General features: G+C 38.1%; 1 protein-coding gene across 3 annotated transcripts in view; it reads left to right on the top strand.

Annotated features, from left to right (window-relative positions):
• Nucleotides 1-18,919, top strand: part of NCKAP5 (NCK associated protein 5) — a 310,769-nt gene that overhangs the window by 187,991 nt on the left and 103,859 nt on the right. The gene's annotated exons all lie outside the window — the stretch shown is intronic.

Below are 18,919 nucleotides of genomic sequence, written 5' to 3'. Positions count from 1 at the left end.
TTTGAAGTGCCTCCTCAGGATGATAAATGGGATGACATATGGGTTCATTATTCCTTTTGGGGAGCAAAAATTGTGGTCACATAATTCCATAATATTCCATTTGATAGTAAACAAAGCATAATTTTCTATGAGAAAGAACTCAGTCTGTTTAGCTTTCTCCATGTTTGTTGTAGTGATTCAATATATTACATAGACCCAGAACAATATTTTATTTACCTTTTCTGGGACAAGACAGTCAAGAACTCAGATGTAGAGTGACCTGTCTCCAACTCTTCCTTGTTATCCTGGAAAAATCAGGAAGGCTGCAGATTTTCTTTTGATGTGGCATTTCCCTTAATATGAAATTACGTTTATTTTTCCTATTATTCTTTGTTCCCCTTCCTATTAGAAGTGTCTAGCAGCACCTCTGCGTTAGCCAGAAAATCTGACCATGAGCTGGGTTGAAATTAAATGAAGGTAACTTTAGGTTGAGATTGAGAAGCTTCTTAAAGAAGATCCAAATTCTGCCCTTTATGTGTATACAATTCTCACTGAGATCAAAGAAAGATACATGAGAGTGCAGAATTTGGCCTATGTAAGAGCATGAATGAAACTCTTATGGAAATCACCAGGTGTTCCACACACATATATGATGGTGAAATTTGGCCCTTAGGATGTCATATATCTTCTCAAAAGAACTGGTGTCAGTCCTATGACTAAAGTTATTTGAAACTGGACTGTATCAAGTGCTATGGAATATACTGAAGAGAATGAACCTGCCTTGGTAGCAGGAAGGAGTAGATGATCTAGTAAGTCTTTTTATTTCTAGCTTGTATGAATTTGTAACATTTATCATTGTTGCCTCTCCATGGTTTAGCAGGCATGCTCTTCATATCTGCAGAATTTTTCTGACTTCACTTGCTTAGTCTTTATTGGCCAAGTGAGAAGGGGTACCACTGTTATTCCTAAACTCCATGTCTCCCATCTGACAGCAAAATGTACTGCTGATGTTCAACTGAACTAGGTCATCAACATATTTTGAGACCTTGGGAAAAATCAGAGGAAGAGTGTCACTGTATTTCAGACAATGAAGGACTTCTGATAAAGATGATCAGTGTCAAATATTATTTTTTTGCAGAAAAACAGAACAGTAAATTTGTGAATTACCAAAATTTAACTCATCTTCTAAATTAATTTGCCCAATGGAATCTAATTCATCATCTGAGACTTTAAGATTTTCAAAAAGATATTTCCAAATGATATTACTGAATTCTGTTAGATTAGGCAACTAATAATATGTCTGCCATAGGGATTGCCACATTAGTGGACACTTTGGATTATACTCTTAAACCCAGATTCAGAAAAGCTTTTAAGCACTTGCTTAAGTTACCCCATTCAGGAATGTACTCAAGTGTGTACTTAAATACATGCCTGAATCACAAAGTTTTCTTGAGTTGGAGCCAAACACCATAATTATTTGAAAGGGCGGTTGCTTAAATGTTCTGATGGTCCCTTCTACATACACAGGCATCCAGGAGACCACAACTCTCTCAAAACCTGTGGAGTTGACACTTTGCAGCTTGCATGTGGAATCTCTGAACATTTAGCTGCACATGGATGTTCTAAGGCGGTGGTTCCCGTTGATAAATTGTATAATCAATTCCTTGACCACATTTTGGTTCATTATGAAATATATTCAATAGACCAAATAGCCAATGTCAGTCAGGTTTATTGCTATAAGCCAATAATAATATAGTACAGGAAATAGTTTTTATACGATACCAGTCTCTGGAAAGCTGTCTTGTGCAGTGTTGTCACATTCACCTTACATGGACAAAGACACATTTCAGCTGGTAGTATTTATCGGATGATTTTACAAGTTAACATTTCTTTACATGTCACTAAAATTCAACCCATCAGTTTGTCCCAGTTCATTAACTTATAGACTCATCTTATCTTTGTTTTGGATACTAGCATTCCAGGTACTGGTGTTTGAAGGTACCTTCTAGGTTTGTACCAGGTTAGAACAATCATATCTTGTCATCTTTCTTTGGAATATTCCAGTACTAGCCTGTGGGAATAATTGTATCTCTTGCTAGGGTAAAATACACACATGTCCTTATCCTGACAACTTTGCTATCTGCTTAAGCCAAAGCTTACTTCAACTAATGCACAGTGTTATGGGATATCAGCATAAGTGAATAGGCAGGATTATAGTAAAGATACAGACCAGTTTAGGCTATAATATTTGTGTTTAATGATATTTCTGCTTAATGCATAGTAATATATATATATATGGTGTGAATAATATACATATGACTAATATGATATATGTACAGGCTAGCCAGCATATATTGGTCAACATTCTGAAACATTTTATTGAGGCGACCTACCCAACTGCATTTTGTGTTTTTTTGTGACCCACCATAATGTACATGCACCCTCCACCCTGACACCGCAACCCAAATCCTTGCCCAATGCAGAGGGGAGACATTGGAAAGATAGGTAGTGGATGGTGGAGAGTGATCTGCCGCCAATGACCCATTTGGAATCTTCGCATGACCCACCGGTAGATCGAGAACCACCCTTTGGGAAACACTGTCTTAAGGCAGGGTGTGTGATCCATGTGTTTTAGAATGGAGTCCCAAATCCACCTTCATTTACTAAGCACTATTCCTCAGTTGAATTATTCTTATTCTCTAAAGATATAGTTGAGTTTAGAGAAATTATATAATCAATAACTGTCTTCACTTTACACATTGTGTACACATTTATACATTCTGAAAAGCATCTAAATGACTTAGGAACATGAGTCCGATAACTTAGGGATGGGATTTTCAAAGGAGACTAACGCTGAGAGTTTTGAAAATCCCAGCCTAGGCTCACAACCCCTATTCGAAGTCAGTTGTACTTGTGCTACTCATTTACTTACGCATGTGTGAACATATCATCATTTGTTTATTGTTGCTTTATACAATGCAGTACAATGTTATTTTCATACACATCTCATCCTAAAATTATTTGTACAATTAAATAGTTACAAATTTGAAATAAGTGAGTGCAGGGGAAGAACAAAATTGAGTTAATCTTAGTTGTTTTCTTCTGTAGTTAAGATGTATACCATTATCACCAGTGACTTGATTGCATGTTACCAGCAGATTATTCTGCAACCTGACATTAGTAAATTCTTTTACTTAAATTTAAATGTACTTTAAAAACTATATATGAATTTCTTGGCATACCAAATGCGAATTAAAGTATGGATTTCTTCCATTTCAGTGGTGTTGAAATCTTGCATCACTGAGCTTAAATGCTTTTCAAAATAATGAATCACCAGTATCGTAGGTTATTTTAGTGCATTTGACTTTAAACAAAGCCTTCACAATCTGTTTGGTTTCTGCTTATAAACAAGAGGAGAACATAACTCACTATGATCATTTAAGGATGTGATACAAGTGATTTAAATTTGAGTGCAGAACATGTTCCTTATATAATACCGAATGCACTTTGCTGTTTTTCCTCATGTTTCATAGGCAGATCAAAAAGAAAAACTGATTACTCCAGATTTAGTAAATTTCATGCAAGGGAGGTTTAAAAGACAACTTTAAGAAGGCTTCATTGTAAAACAGTTATTAAGTATCACATTTTCATGAATTTTGGATAAATATAAGTATCCATTAAATCCCAGGGACTGATAGTACTGAACAAGAAATTACTGTGTTTATCTGGGGGATTTGATTATGCAGATTGCTACATTAATTCTTTGACACTAGAAATTTCGGTGCGTCCATTGCTGGCAGTATATGTCACACGGGGGAAATCTCATTCCCATCTTGAAAAGATTAAGTAACCCAAACACTGACATAAAAGACCAGAGTTTCCAGGAGCCGGAGGTAATTCAGTCTCTGCTCCATCACCTCTTTATGTTGGAGGTGAGTTTGTTTTAAGACTCTCTGGAGACACACTTTCTTGTTGCTGGAAGTCATGTATATAGTTGGCATTAGATGTAGGCTAAATAAGCAAGTGCCTAAGGCACGTAATTTTTGCTGTTATCTAACCATCCTTCTCCTTGACCCATTGGGACAGATTTGTGGAAGAGATCTCCCCTTTTAAAGATGCCGTCACCTCAATGCCACCGGAAAAGCAGTAACAGCCAAGGCCAGGATCCGTGGCACTAGTGGAGCTCCTGACCAGTTGACCCCCACTCCTTTACCTGCGGGAGGGTGGGGGTTGAGGGGAAATAATGTACCTGCCCCTTTGGGACATGTATAGAAAGAAAGATCAGGAGCTCAGTTTTAGCTAGCCATGTTACATATAAATTGTCAGTGAGCCACACACCAGGAGGGAATGTTAGACAGGCTGAGATTTGAGCTTGGATGAAAAGGAGCAATCAAGGAAGACAAGGCCAGTGCAGAGAAACTAAATGAGGTGAGAGGCAGATATGTGAGTGTTTGGTATAAAGATGGTAGCTGAAGACACGTGAATGTATGAGATAGAGTGCAGAGGGTGAAGACCTAGAAGGAAGCCCATGCGGGCTGAATTGCCCAAGATGACACAGGATATCTGTAATATAGGAACAACATTTTAATTCTTGGTGTTACAGTATTTCTCTCTGCCTCATTATTTGTCTTTCTAAATTAATATACATTCTGTTGTGAAAGGAAACATTTTATTTCTAAAATTGCCTAAAAATGAACTTCGTTTCTCCATCCTTCAGCTGCTGCTCCCCAACACACACCTTTGACTTTGTCCGTTCAGATCGTTTATTTTTTTCTCTTGAAACAGAGAAATGAGTTCAGTGCTTTCTCTTCCCATCATTGCCCTCCCCCGCCCTTACAGGTGAAAATGGAATTACAGACACTGGGCTTGATTCTGATCTCATGTTGTACACGTCTTTTACCTCAGAGTAACTCCACTAATTTCATTCGAGTTATTCCTGATATACATATACATATACATATACATAGAGAAAAAGCCAGTCTATTGAAAAATTCTTTATAGAAGAGGTAGTACCAAATTCTGCTCTCAGTTACACTCATACAATTGCACAAATGTAACTGAGGGCAGGATTTGGCCTGCCATATATACCAAAGCCATTCTATAATAGCTTGTATACTACCATGAAAATCAAGTAAAGGTCTAAATAAATAACAATTTTACATTAGAAGGTGCATATATATAAATTTGTTAGCTGAATTCTCTCAGGAATGTTGTTTTATCTCTTCGTAAACAGAGTTACTATCATTGATGTTATTAAAGCACTTTGAGATCCTTGGGTGAAAGGTGTTAAATAAGTGCAAAGTGGTAGTAGTCGTGTTTATTGATTTGATTTATTTCATTAAATAAATAGTGATATTTGCATAGAGTATGGGAAGTATAAAATAATATTACTAATCATAAGACCGAGGGCATCTCTGCTCCCAGACTCTCTTTTAATTGTCATTTTATTACTCTCGCTCCAAATATCACTTTAGCAACTCTAGAAAAAAGCAGGAAGACTTCTGAAACATCCACTTATGCCTTATGTACATCTGTCTGGATTAGTATAATTCATTTTCCATGGATCTCCCGTATTGCTTAATTGTGTACCTAAAATTTGTCCATACTGCTATGGCCAGATTGCTAAATTCTCAGCTTAATGTAGGTAATAACTATTTTTGTATTGACTTCTATAACAATTCAAAGAGTGTGCTCTAAAATATGTATTTGAAGGGAAATACACTTACTTAGATGGAAATAGTTATCAACTTAGCAGAAAGGGGTAAATTGCTCCAACAACATTATTATATATGTGAAGAAAGATAGGACAATTAATTGTTTAAGACCTGACAGAAGTGTATAAAATGAATGGCCCAGAATCTGACCTTACATTCAGATATCTTGAGATATCATGATGATCTGAATACAGATGGTTAAAAGAGACGTTATGTTGGCTTCTACCAGTTGAATATGCAGAATCTGTAGGTATTTCTAAAAGTAAGCAGTTGAGGAGGAGAAAACAAACCCAAAGATCATCTGATATTGCTAGTAAGGGATGCCAACAGTTAACCATTCATTTAAATAACTGTACCAATATGTGCTGAAAGCTGCATAATTCAGACTGGATAGCATGCCAACTATCTAGACCCCACCTCATGCATATCTGCACTCTAAAGGCATATTTAGGAACAAGATCCATAACTAAGTTTCAACCATTTCAAGGCTCTGAACTTCCTGCAGTATAACCCCGCAGTTCACCTCTCTCTGCTGTGAAAACCAACTATTTATTCCTTCCCTTTGTTTCCTATCTTTCAACTATTCACTGATCCATGAGAAGAACTTTCCTTTTATCCATGACTGCTTACTTTGCTTAAGAGTCTTTGGTGTGGGACTTAGTCAAAGGCTTTCTAAAGTCCAAATACACTACGTCCACTGGATTACCCATGTCCACGTGTTTGTTGACCTCCTCAAAGAATTCTAATAGATTGGTAAGGCCTCTTCTCTCATGGCTACTTGGTTTCCTTGGAAGCCTTTGCCAAGGGACCTTGTTAAGGCTTTCTGAAAATCCAAGTACACTTTATCAACTTGATCATCTGGTCCTGGTGACTTATTACGGTTTAGTTTATAATTTTTTTTCCCTAAAACCTCTTCTATTGACACATCAGTTTGGGCGAGTACTTCAGCTTTGTCACCCAAAAAGAATCTCTCTGATGTTGGTATCTCCCCGACATCACCTGCAGTGAAGACTGATGCAAAGAATTCATTTAGCTTTTCTGTATTGGCCATGTCTTTCTTGAGTGCACCTTTAACACGTTTGTAGTCTAGTGGCCCCAATGCCTGTTTGGCAGACTTCCTGCTTCTGATGTACTTAACAAGAATTACTCTTAGTTTTTGAATCTTTGGCAAGTTGCTTCTTAAATTCATTTTTTACTTTCGTTATTGTACTTTTACATTTTACTTGCCAGAGTTTGTGCTCCATCCTATTTTCCTCATTCGGATTTGACTTGCAAATTTTAAAGGATGCCTTTTTGCCACTATCAGCCTCCATTATTTTGCTGTTTAACCATGGTGGCATTTTGTAGTCCTACCGTCTTTTTTGATTTGGGGTATACATTTAGTCTGAGTCCCTATTATGGTGTTTTTCAGTGCTCTCCATGCTGCTTGCAGCATTTTACCTTTGTGACTGATCTTTTTAATTTCTGTCTACGTAGCATCTTCGTTCTTGTACAGTTACCCTTTTTAAAGTTCAATGTTACTGTGGTGGGTTTAGCTGGTATTTTCCCTTCTACAAGGATGCTAAATTTAATTACATTATGGTCACTATTACCAAGTGGTTCAACTATAGTTACCTCTTAGACCGGATCCTGTGCTCTACTTAGGACTAAATTAAGAATTTCTCTTCTCTTGTGGGTTCCAGGACAGGCTTCTCCAAGAATAAATCATTCATGGTATCTGTAAATTTTATCTCTGCATCATGCCCTTAGATGACATTTACCCAGTAAATATAAGAATAGTTGAAATCACCCTTTATTATTGTGTTTTCTGGTTCTGTAGCCTCTCTGACCTCCCTTAGTATTTCGCAATCACCGTCACCATCCCGGGCAGGTGGTTGGTAGTATATTTCTGCTGCTATACTCTTATTATTGAAGCATAGAATTTCTATCCCTAGAGATTTATTATATAGTTTGATTCATTTAAGATTTTCATCTTATTTGACTATGCTTTGTTAAAACATATAATATCACTCCCCCACCAGCAGTACCTACTGTGTCATTCCTATATATTTTGTGCCCAAGTATTACCGTGTCCCACTGATTATCCTTATTCCACCAAGTTTCCTCAATGACTGTTATATCAAAATCCTCATTTAATGCTAAGCTCTCTAATTTACCCTCTTAGTATTTAGATTTCTTGCATTTATATATAAGCACTTGTGCATTTTGTCCATATTTAGTTGCTTGCTTTCATGTGTTATGTTTAAATGAGACTCTTTTACATGTGATTGTTCCTCGTTAGCTCTTACCTGTACTTTACCTACTTATTTCCTATCTCCTCTACTATATTGTGTTCCCCACTTTAATAAATTCATCGCCAAGGGATGTCTGTGCCCAAAGCAGTGCCTCCTCACCTGTCAATTTTCCCCTAGTCCCCGTAATCTCTAATCCTCTGTAATCTTTTTTATTTTATGTGCAAGCAGTCTGATGGACTAACTGACCTAACAGACTGCTAACAGTTAACACCTTTCACCCAAGGATCTCAAAGTGCTTTAATAACATCAAAGCAAGAGGATATCATGACTTCATCTGGAAGGTGGGTCCCAACTATAGGATTGTTTCCCTCTGCTCCAGCTTGATGGTCTCCTGCCTTGAGACTTTCAACCTCCTTAGCAGTACAGCCCACTGATCAGATGAACAGCTGACCAATTCAATCCTAAAAGATCACTCAGATAAAAAGGAACAGATTAGAGAGTCAATGACCAATTTCTCCTTTGGCGGTATCCTGGAAATTTGAACCCAGTGAATCTTCCTCACAGGCTTAAAATTAAGTACTTGGTTAAGTGCTTTGCTGGATCAGAGTCATATTCATGTTGATATGGGCATATTCTCAGTATTAGGAAAATCTTCCTGATAATGAGTTGTGTTATACTGTGGAATAGTTTCCCCCGGGAAGAGATGGAAGCCTCATCACTTGGGACATTGAAAACTAAACTAGATACAGCACTGATAAATGTACAATGGTGAACAATCTTTCATCAGAAGTGTGATGGACTAACTGACCTAACAGATCAATTCCATCTCTAATGTATGTGTTTCTATGATCTCCTTCTTGTCAAGCCTGGCTTCTCCTATTTCAGCATCTGGAGTCTTTCTGATCTCTCCCTCCTCTCCTCCTCTCCTCCCCTCCCCCAAATAAACAAAGTTCAATAAGCATATAATCCTGGTGAACATGACAAATGTTTTAAGTTGAAACAGCCAGCACTTTTCAAGTCCTTGTAGCACAGATTATTAGCCTTTAGGACTGCCAAATAAAAGCATTAAAAAGCTTTTCCATGTCTATACAATCATGAGGTTTTGTGACATTTTATGGAGCCACTTTTCAGAACCAACCTCTGAAAGCAAGATTTGTCCACTGCCCAACTGACAATAAATTGCCAGGGAAAGATTACCAACAGTAAATTGCGTAAATGGTTTTGAGGCAAAATATAAATGGTCTTTAGTGTAATATTTATAAATAATTTTGAAATAGGAATACAATCTATTATAACAGTTGAAAGATGTATGTGGGCATAGTCCTGATGAATGAAGATGGATGTTACTCAAGGGAAGTGTGCATCAAGAGAACAGTAGGACTGCACTTACGCCAAGCTCTTAGTGACAAAAATATTTTTTTACTGCTTTTTGATCCTGTTAGTGCAGCAAAACCAATACATACAGCTGAGACTGAGTGAGCTGTAGGTTTCGTTCCATCTTGCGCATCATCATCATCAGAATTGTTTACTAAGTTCCATGGGGGCAAATTGTTGTCAGTGAGGATATACTGAGGACATACCATGTAGACAATGGGGTTGCCTGGGTGTAAGGATTTTATTACTGATGGTGATGTGCACAATGGAAAAAATCCAATTTTGCTTTTGTAGACCAAAGTGCGTATGCAGAGATAATCATTGGAAAAAAAGATATCATTATTCTTGTAAACTGAACACTTTAAATGTAGGAATCAGTGAAAGGTAAGAAACAAGAAAGCCTATGCTTTTTACAGTTTCTTTTCAAAGGAGCCCTCCACTTTAAACTTTTTATAAAAGCATTAAAAAGATACACTTTTCTTTGTTCTCTACTGTTGTATTTTGTTCCTCATAATCACACCTTCCTTATAGAGAAGCAACCACTTGACTCAGGGGCACCTTGGTTTTTCAACCTGCTGTGTTTACTGAACATAAATGCAAGATGTCAACTTGTCATGTAAATCCCTGGGTAAATGGTCAAAGTATAAGTGAAAGCTGTTTATAGGCAGCCTTTATTCTAGGCTCTGAAGTGTGTGAAAATTCTGTGAGCTCTGTTTGTTTTTGTATTTTTTATGACCAGCTCCAGACCATTTCTTTACTCTTTGGGGATGTGGTACTGAATTCGCTCTTTGTTTGGAGTGGGGTAGGTTTTAATTAAATAGAAAACAGTAGAATGTACTTATTTACTTTTTTTTAAGTTTACATAAAGTGCACATGAACAGTGTGGGGAATTTTCTTAATGAATGCAGCCTAGATGGTACTCAGATTTATCACCATCAATTTTATGACAGGGACAGTATCAAAGATTCAATAGATGTTGTAAATATATTGCAGTTGATGCATTTCTGTGTTCAGTGTATATTATCCTGTTTCACTTTTTGTTCTATAAGTTGTATATTTAGGCCAAGACTCCTTCTATTTCCCATTAAAACTGAGAAATCTTTCTCATTGGAGTGCAGACTGGAAAATTAGTTTGGCTTGGAAAACAATCATCATTTTAGTGTTATCACAGTGGGCAAAGCACTAGCCATGTGTTACATATAAAAGTGTAATTTCATGTCATCAGATCAACTTTTAAAGCCCCCTCATTGAAATTATGCAGTGGAATAAAATAATAGCCATTGCAGGACTGTCTTAAACACAATGTGCATAAGCAACAGGTGTGCTAGATAATTGTTTTCTCATCATGGTGCATATTTCACACTCCATAACACCCAAATGAAATTCCAACAAAATGCATAAAATTAAATGATTCAAAGATTTAGAGGGTTTCTGTTCTTTATGGTAAAAGAGAAATCTACTGAAATTCTAAAACGGTATGGAAGTATAATCATTATTATTAATGTTGCTAAATATGAAGTATTTATTTTGGTTATCTTAAAATACTTTCAAGTATTAGAGGGGTAGCCGTGTTAGTCTGGATCTGTAAAAAGCGATGAAGAGTCCTGTGGCACCTTATAGACTAACAGACGTATTGGAACATAAGCTTTCGTGGGTGAACACCCACTTCTCAGACGCATGTAATGGAAATGTCCAGAGGCAGGTATAAATATGCAGGCAAAAATCAGTCTAGAGATAACGAGGTTAGTTCAATCAGGGAGGATGTATGAACAGCAAGGGAGGAGAAACTGCTTTTGTAGTTGGCTACCCATTCACAGTCTTTGTTTAATCTTGAGCTGATGGTGTCAAATGCTAGCCAACTACAAAAGCAGTTTCTCCTCCCTTGGTGTTCACATCTTAACTGCTAGAAGAGGGCCTCATCCTCCCTGATTGAACTAACCTCGTTATCTCTAGACTGATTCTTACCTGCATATTTATACCTGCCTCTGGAAATTTCCACCACATGCGTCTGACGAAGTGGGTATTCACCCACGAAAGCTTATGCTGCAATACGTCTGTTAGTCTATAAGGTGCCACAGGACTCTTTGTCGCTTAAAATACTTTGAAATTTAAACAAAGGCCTAGTGCTCAAAAAATAGTATGTAATATGTGTGTATATGTATATATATGAAATTAATGGCTGACGTAATAAAAATAGAGGATTAATTTACCTGTAGCATCACTGAAATGAATATGTGAAACTTTCCCTGAAAATTTCACTTATTTTATTTTCTCTTTTTTTTCCATTACTACTTTATATAACATGGTGATAGAACTTTGGGTTGTGAAACAAAATCAAACCCATGGCTGTATTACACTGGTCTACAATTTTTGAGAAGTTGTCTGTTTCAGAGATAAAATGTGCTATTTATTATGTATTTTGATGTGCTGAATTCAAATATGACAATTAAAACAACTGATTGGCTACTGTTTCTAAGATATTTAAGTTTTTACATTTTATGTCTATGTATATTGTGTAGATAGTAGAGTTTTAATCATAAATTGTAAACCTAGGTCTTTTCATGTGTTTATGGTTGCTTTACATGATAATATTTCACCTGTCCTGTTTATGTAACACTTTAAAAATCAGCAAAACGGTTATATAAATAAAATTTATTATGAAACAAAAGGCAAAAAACTACTATGTACATAGTTTAGTCCTATTCAGTGTCTACTCGGCGCTTCTTGGCTTGTCTCTTGTATTCATTAAATGGAGCATCTCTTGTCACTGTCCAGCAATAGTCTGCAAGCATTGATGGGCTCCATTTGCCCTGATAGCGTTTCTCCATTATTGCAATGTCCTGGTGAAATGGCTCGCCATGCTCGTCGCTCACTGCTCCGCAGTTCGGTGGAAAAAAATCTAGATGAGAGTGCAAAAAAGGTTGACATGTTGCAACCAAGGCTTTTGTATGCCTTGAGGAGGTTTTCCACCAACAACCTGTAGTTGTCTGCCTTGTTGTTTCCAAGAAAATGTATTGCCACTAACTGGAAGGCTTTCCATGCCGTCTTTTCCTTGCCACGCAGTGCATGGTCAAATGCATCATCTCGAAGAAGTTCACGAATCTGAGGACCAACAAAGACACCTTCCTTTATCTTAGCTTCACTTAACCTTGGAAATTTTCCACAGAGGTACTTGAAAGCTGCTTGTGTTTTGTCAATGGCCTTGACAAAGTTCTTCATCAGACCCAGCTTGATGTGTAAGGGTGGTAACAAAATCTTCCTTGATTCAACAAGTGGTGGATGCTGAACACTTTTCCTCCCAGGCTCCAATGACTGTCGGAGTGGCCAATCTTTCTTGATGTGGTGGGAATCTCTTGCACGACTATCCCATTCACAGAGAAAACAGTAGTACTTTGTATATCCAGTCTGCAGATCAAGCAAGAGAGCAACAACCTTCAAAGGGCCACAAAGCTGCCACTGATGTTGGTCATAGTTTATGCACCTCAAAAGTTGTTTCATGTTGTCATAGGTTTCCTTCATATGGACTGCATGACCAACTGGAATTGTTGGCAAAACATTGCCATTATGCAGTAAAACAGCTTTAAGACTCGTCTTCGATGAATCAATGAACAGTCTCCACTCATCTGGATCGTGAACGATGTTGAGGGCTGCCATCACACCATGGATGTTGTTGCAGGCTACAAGATCACCTTCCATAAAGAAGAATGGGACAAGATCCTTTTGACGGTCACGGAACATGGAAACCCTAATATCACCTGCCAGGAGATTCCACTGCTGTAGACTGGAGACCAACAGCTCTACCTTACTCTTGGGTAGTTCCAAATCCCTGACAAGGTCATTCAGTTCACCTTGTGTTATAAGGTGTGGTTCAGAGGAGGAGGATGGGAGAAAATGTGGGTCCTGTGACATTGATGGTTCAGGACCAGAAGTTTCATCCTCTTCCTCTTCCTCGTCTGACTCAAGTGAGAAGGATTCTGGTGCATCAGGAACTGACAGTCCTTCTCCGTGGGGTACTGGGCGTATAGCTGATGGAATGTTTGGATAATGCACAGTCCACTTTTTCTTCTTTGACACACCTTTCCCAACTGGAGGCACCATGCAGAAGTAACAATTGCTGGTATGATCTGTTGGCTGTCTCCAAATCATTGGCACTGCAAAAGGCATAGATTTCCTTTTCCTGTTCAACCACTGGTGAAGATTTGTTGCACAAGTGTTGCAGCATATGTGTGGGGCCCACCTCTTGTCCTGATCTCCAATTCTGCAGCCAAAATAAAGGTGATAGGCTTTCTTAACCATAGTGGTTCTACTGCGCTTTTGTGATGCAAAAGTCACTTCACCACAAACATAGCAGAAGTTATCTGCACTGTTCACACAAGTACGAGGCATCTCTGCTCACTTTGGCTAAACAGAAATGTTTGCAAAATCAAACACTGACAAATAAGAAAGCATGACACTGTATGATTTCTAGAGCTGATATAGGGCAATTTGTTCAGCAGAGTGATGTAAGCTTTGTTATGATTGCATCATCCATGACTTCTAGGAATAACATGTTGCAATTCATATCATGTATGACGCAATACCAGCTTCAGATTGCATCATTCATTGTTTTGCCTAAAAAGCAAGTACTGTCCAAACCCCGTCATAGATTTATTCATAGATCCAGTCAAAGATGTATTTTAGTCATTTCTAGTTTAAATTGAGATCCCTTCCCTTTATAACTCACTTATCCTCCGCCATTCCCAAGTCAAGGGTCGTATACACTGACCCAATAGCATATCTTGAAAACTAGAGCCAATCAACAATTTTAAGCATCATTTTCGTTCTCAGTGACCCAGAATTAGTAAAGTTTGACTACATTTATTACAGAAGCATTTTGGCTGTAGAGCAGTGTTATCGAAAAATGTCCATGCCAGTAAAGGTTATACTTGATTACATTTTAAGATTTTTAAACTTTTATCAAGTCAGAGTGATTTGCTAGGGATTTTAAATTAAACTTCATGTATTCTTACCAGATGAATCCAACTAAAGTTAAGTTAAGTGATTTTAACACACAAGATTATTCTATAAGATTTTGTGCTCCCATCTATTACAAAACAAATAATTTCCCTGGCATATATTCTGTATTCTTAGTATACTATTATATATATTGCACAGTAGTAAGAAGAGATGGGGTAGTAGTTTAAAGTGAAACGTGATCCATAATGAGTCATGAAACAGCTAGTCAAACAACCCAATCTTTTTGTATTGAATTTTACTAATGTGCTCCTTTCTTTCCCATATGACCTATCCTCTGTAATGATGGTTTGATACTGGTAAAATTCAGATCCTCATCCAAAGGCTGTGACACTATTGACTAAATCTCTATTGACTTTGCTGAGGATGTGAAATACTGTATTGCAAGATAAAATCAGCACATAGATGCTCAATGAAACTGAAGAGTCCATTAGTGCTTTAACTCTTAAATTACCACGTCTTCTTTCTTGATAAGAGCAGGGTGAAGGGAAAAGTTACCTTTGTTATTAAACATTTTGTAGCATATTGCTAGACTTAACTCTCACTTTTTTGCATTTTTAGATGGTATTAAAATTAATTTCTGTCTCTAAACATGAGCAAGCCATGTTTCATTAGTCACTCACCTTTGTCAGGTTACTGGGAGGAGTGGTGATTTGTCTGTGTCCTGTGTGGAATACAAGGGCATCTTGAACGTTATGAATTAAACTCTCGCTGACTGTATTTGAAGTATGGAAACCAGCATATCAGGATAATGACATCTTGAATTAATAACAGCACTTTAGAAATCTTAGAGAGATGCCCACTCTTTAGTCTTTCTCAACTACAAAGTCATTGACGTGTATTGTTTTTATTCTACACCCATTTTGTAGGGCTTGGATTTTAAACTTTAATATTCTATTGTTTTAAAAACTGATGTGTATCCTTTTAAAGTTTCCTTTTATTTTCTGTTGACTAAAATTCTTCCTTATATGTCACCTCCAGTGTACATAAAACTTGTGCATACTGTACATTTGTCTATGGACTTCAGATATTGTACATGTACCTGAGAAAGAATATAACCTTGTTTTTTAAAGGACACCTTAAATGCTATTCTGTAAACCAGTCCTTGGGAGTTACTTGACAGTAACCTGACATATGGCCTTCCTTAAGGGACAGAGAGTTGCCTATGCAATGTTACCAGTTGTTCCCAGCCCATCAGGGAATAACTAATAGAATTAACCTTTAATTTTGGTCTTCCATATAATAGCACGTAGGACCGGATTTTCAAAGGAGCTCAGGGCCAGATTTTCAAGTGCTCAGTCAATATGCTGAGGACCTTTGAAATTCTGGACACTTATTTGGTCCCAAAATGGGAGCTGATCTTTTCTGAAAATCTAGTCCACATAATATTATTTCATGGACCAAATTTTGGCCCTGCTTTTCTCTACAGAGAAGAGCTAGCTAGAGGTACAAGGCCACAGAATCCTTAGCAAAACCTGGCACTCTCTCCTCCTGTTCAGGTATAGATTCATAAGGCTCCACAACCAGATGCAGGTTTGTGACTCCATTAAACCCTAAGGGGGCGATGGAGGGACACTGCTTCTCTGCTGCCCCAGCTGTCAAAAAGCTGTGGAATTGAACAGGCCACATAGCTGGAGATGGTTATCTTACAACAGCTCCAAAATGGGATCAGTCATCTAGAAGCAGAGTGTGAGGGGGAAAGGGAAAACACCTGACTCCTGTAACACTATCCTCTTTCTGTGCCAAGGTATCAGTTTTGGGAACTAATCCTGGTCCTTCTGTCTACTCCCAAGCCAAGTCCATGGCAGATCTGCAACTTTAGCACTGCATTGACTTCTGCAAGCCCAGCACAAAGAGACAGGGGAGTCAGGAACAGCACAAGACTCCTCATTGTAGGTGGTGAGCACTGGTCCAAACCACCATGTAGGCACAGAGGCTCTCTTCCCCTTTCCCTTACACACCTAACCTGGCTGTTCTCAGGAATGAGCAGGTCCATGTCTGTGCAGCTGATTGCCATGCTACTGCAAGATCACAGTTTGACTCAATAATAGTGCTTAACACTTGTCATCTTCAAATCACTGTAAAAAACCATGTAGTTAATCCTCCCAATAGATCTGGTCACACTATTATGATCAATTCACTGTCTGATTTGGTGCCTTTTCCTCTCCAGGAGTTGTCAGGGAACAGGTTTTGATTTGTACTGTTCATAATTCATAATTGTTTTATAAATAGTTTTTAAGGAACCTATTTTGCCCTGTGGGTTTTTGTGAACTCTTCCTAGTCAATGGTCCCTTGAGTATTTGATATATGGGGGTTTGTGTTCAGTCTGTGTGATTGGCCAACTATGGTACGCCATCTGTTCTCTGATTGAATGACCGAGTCATCCATAAACAAGAATATGAACAAATAACTTGAGGGTGCTGAGTCTCTCAGGGAGGGAGTGGAGAGTGTTTTTTAGAGAGAAAAGCATAGCAAAAAATAAACATATCTTGTTTAAATAGTTTTCTTTTTTCTTTACAAAAGATAGATGATTATTTTTGTCTGCTTACATGGACCCAGATTTAAAAATATCTAGGGTCTTTCCTGAGTGAAGATGGGAAAGACAAGTCAGATGTATTGGCTGTTCAGCAGATTTTAGATTCAGTATTTTCTTGTCACAATCATACCGAATAATTGCTGTGGCTGATCTTTGGCTTTCCCTTCTACACCAAGTGGCACCCCTGCTTGCTGGTCCCTCATTCCCTCCTCAGAGCAGGATTGTGTCTGGATACCCCTTTCTTGGTCAACAGACCCACCCAATCATGCCAAAGAGCTTCCATATGACTCCAGTAAAATATACAACATCTTATGCTATGTACAGTTGTAGTTCCATAGAGTAATTGTTCCATCTCAGTAGCTAGTCACATCGCACAATCTCTGTTCCAGAGTCTGAAACATGTTCAGAATCTCCAGGCAAGTTTAAAGAGAGCAGCAGAGCAGGAAATAAGACTTCAGAAAACAAAAAAACAAACCTGCTGTTTAGATTATGCCCCTTTATGCTTTTCTGCTTACTTCTCCTTTTGCTGGGTGATCACACCCTTGATTGAAAATGATTGGTTTGGCTTTCTCATTCTCTCAGGCCTGGTCTACACTAGTAACGTGTATCGCTACATCTCTCAGGGGTGTGAAAAATCCACACCCCTGAGGGATGTAGCTATACCAAACTAGCCCTTGGTGTAGACAGTATTAGGTCAATGGAAGAATTCTTCCATCAACCTCACTACCACCTCTCGGGCAGGTACACTGACTGGAGAAGCCCTCCCGTCGGCATAGCTAGCGTCTCCACTGAAGCACTACAGCTGCGCTGCTGCAGCATTCTAAGTGTAGACATACCCCCAGTCTCTTCCTTCTAATATCCTCATTCCCAAATCCTCAACGCCAGTTTTTAAACATGAGGTTAAGCAAAGACTTCTGGTGTGAATGTGCATATCTGCATCTGAATACACTTGTGCACATGAACAGAAGCTCCATTGTTACGCTGAGAAAAAAACCCAGCTATTTGAATGTTCATGGAAAAGGGAATTTTAAAAAGGCACCTTGCTTGGTTGAATCAAATAGTGAATCAGATTTAGGGAACAAGTTAGAGAATCGATTTTTCCACTATTTTCCCAGTTCTACTCACAGTACTCCTTTGTGATAAGTATCACTATATTTGTTTTACAGATGGGAAAGCAGAGAGTTAAGTGACATACTCAAGTCCATATAGGAGTCAGAAACGAGTGTAGGCTAAATATCATGAATTCCTGAGTCCCACTTCTTTGCTTAATCCAGTAGTCTTAATCCTGTAATCTATAGAATAAACCTCTCATTAGAACCACTGGAACAGGACAATTAAACCTTAAAGATGCTGAATTTGGGTCTGGTTCAGATAAACAGCCAAAGTTGGGATGCTTATTCAAGGCTTTGGGTTTGCAAAGTTGGAGTCCAATCCTGCAAATGTTTACTGTCCTGTAATTTTGGGAAAGTGCATAAGTGTTTCATGAGGTCATTAGCCTGGGGCTGGAAATTCCACCAGATTAGATTTTCTCACTCTATGTTGGGACTTTGAGGACCTTAACAAAAAGTTGGGGAAGAAGGAGTTAATTGAACACTTCAGAATCTTCATTTGTAGAAACAGACAAAAAAAGATTCCCGGAGCCCTTGGAGCAGTAAAGCTGACAATTTACACCAACTGGGTGACTGCCCTGGATTATTTCCAAACCAGTTTGTCCATCCTCCAAAAGATACTTTAAAGAAAAAGTGTTCAATAAAACACCTTCAGTCCACACCGCTAAGGCTTTTTAACAGAACCTTTGTAAAAGTTCAAAATTTGGAATTGCTTTTCGAGAGCAGAAAACATTACATTTTGATCAGTGTTGGAAAGAGAACTTTTATTAAAAAGTTATGAAAGCCTTGAAAGTAGGAATGAGGCCATTTTCTGGAAATCCTGCTACTCCTTTGCCTTCCCCCAGCAACCTGCCCCACCATTTGTGACATTTCTATAAGATACACAAAAACATCTTCCAAAATGCAGAACGTTTTGGGAAAGGAAAAGATGGCTTGTTCAACATTAACGTTGACAAATTC

This window comes from Trachemys scripta, chromosome 11, assembly GCF_013100865.1.
Source record: "Trachemys scripta elegans isolate TJP31775 chromosome 11, CAS_Tse_1.0, whole genome shotgun sequence".
Lineage (NCBI taxonomy): Eukaryota > Metazoa > Chordata > Testudines > Emydidae > Trachemys > Trachemys scripta.
The sequence above is the reverse complement of the archived record's forward strand: the minus strand, read 5'-3'. Positions and strand labels throughout refer to the sequence as shown.